Genomic DNA, 2500 nt, shown 5'->3' with positions numbered 1-2500 from the left:
TTCGTTTCTTAATTGATCTGGACCCATTCTGTAGCATATGATGATTGTGTTTCGTTGAGTGATGTAAACATACAGGAAAGAAAGACGGATTACTCGGAAACAAAGAGTTTGCTTGTGGGCCATGTAATAAACATTCAATGGAAAGTGGGTCACCATAAAACCAGGGCATCCCTTTGAAAACCCCAGTCCTGCCCATCCAATCACTGGGGTCGTTTACTCAGGGCAGAGAGGCTGACAACATGTTTTTAATCCCTGCAATGAAAATGCAATCGCTCTCTAAACAAATATGAGATAGATGATCAATCTACTAAAACTTTGTTCATGCATAGTCAAATGCAAAATGGCATGTCATCATGTTATTATGATATTATAAGCATTAGCACTAACAGACAGGAGTTAGGAGAACAAACAATGAACTAATATAATATTATGAATTAATATGAGCTAATAAAAATGCATCCATTTTTAAGAGGAAAGCTTCAAAATAATGAGATGACTCAATTAATAAAAAAGAGATAAAGGAGAAAATTACATTAAAATGACAAACTCATTAATGGCATATTGAGTAAATAAATAATGGATTTATAATAGTGAATATATAAATACTAAATAACAACTTAAAGTGCTGAAGAAATGGTTGTGATCTGTAAATAATAACTGGGAAATATCAGAGAAAGAGTTTATGTTTTGACAGATGTTTTAATCTGTTTTCATTGTTAAGTTGATGCTTTACACATGGTCTATGTAAAAAAATACATTTATTTGTTTATTTAAACTGGGTATACATATTTAGTGTCTATTTATGTTTGGAATAGCATATACCTTTCATACATTTCCATTCATACTATTTTGCAGTATGTTTGCTGTTCCACATGGTATTGAATACAGTATACAGTACTGGACAGTGAGCAGTACACTGGAAGTCCACATACATGCATGTCAACCACATTCAAATGGAGCAACACTGCTCTCTAGTGGAAAACAAGCACAATTGGCAAATATAGCAAAATGAGGTTCATTTAGTTATTTTGAGTCAGCTGTATGTGTTTATTAGTGTGGCTAAAGTTGGCTTATATGTAGTTATTTTCATCAGTACTGTATATAAGACAGCATCTTACATGTTATATAGCATCCTTTTAATTAAGCTAGTCCATGGATTTTTTATTGTTGTTGTGCTTATTCTGATTTTATTGTGACATTTTGAATAACCATGCATGATATTTTCTTATTCAGAAAGACATCATTTGCATTATTTCAGTGTTTGTCGCTCTATAAATCTCTCTAACTAACTTAGAGCTTTCTGAAGGACCTGCTGTTGTTTATTCTATTTGGATTGATTCATGATGCATTTGTGGAAGCTTTTTGCTGAATACATGAACGTTTATATAATGCTCCTATTGAGTCATAGTCCTAAACTAGTGGCTATTCCACGGCTCTCTTCTACCAGTCCAAAGTGAGAATAGAATAAGACTTTCTGTGCTGTTACACAATTCACAATTTATACAGATGTTTTGCTGTTAAAGCCTCAGTTAAACCAGCATTCTCCCCAATCACACACAAATCATGCAAGTGCCCAAACACAATATCCCTGTGATATTCCTTCCTAGACTATTGGAAGAAGCTGTGCCCCTCCTCATCATCATGAAAATAATTAATTACTCTTTTATTTGAGGCCTTCGAATCTCTCACACAGAGAAGCTCTGCAGAAACATGCAACGATTGATTCTCCATTAGTTTCTTGTTAAGTATATAAATGTAAGCAGAGCACAATTAGACAAACTGGCTCTATTGTATCTTAAGATTAAGTTCCTCAAAATCAACTTCTTGTTTATATAGCCTATCCATCAGCATTTATGGCTCTTTATATAATTTAGGGTACATTTAATGTCTATTGATGATAATTCTATATATTCCAACCATAAATATCCCATTTTATCCATTAAGGGAAAATTTTTATATCACCCAAACGTTTTTGTGCACCCCATGTTTAATTTTGCTTGAAATTGCCATGAAGATTACTAAGTGACAGGTATTTTTTTACATTGACTTTTTTTTTTAAGTGAGTGGCTCAAAAAATGCTTATGTCAACATTGTCAACACACATATACACTCACCTAAAGGATTATTAGGAACACCTGTTCAATTTCTGTGCATCAACAAGGCATTTTCGCCCACAGGACTGCCGCATACTGGATGTTTTTCCCTTTTCACACCATTCTTTGTAAACCCTAGAAATGGTTGTGCGTGAAAATCCCAGTAACTGAGCAGATTGTGAAATACTCAGACCGGCCCGTCTGGCACCAACAACCATGCCACGCTCAAAATGGCTTAAATCACCTTTCTTTCCCATTCTGACATTCAGTTTGGAGTTCAGGAGATTGTCTTGACCAGGACCACACCCCTAAATGCATTGAAGCAACTGCCATGTGATTGGTTGATTAGATAATTGCATTAATGAGAAATTGAACAGGTGTTCCTAATAATCCTTTAGGTGAGTGTA

This window comes from Xyrauchen texanus, chromosome 27 (genome assembly GCF_025860055.1).
Source record: "Xyrauchen texanus isolate HMW12.3.18 chromosome 27, RBS_HiC_50CHRs, whole genome shotgun sequence".
In the NCBI taxonomy this organism is placed as follows: Eukaryota; Metazoa; Chordata; class Actinopteri; order Cypriniformes; family Catostomidae; genus Xyrauchen; species Xyrauchen texanus.
Note: the sequence above shows the minus strand (reverse complement) of the source record.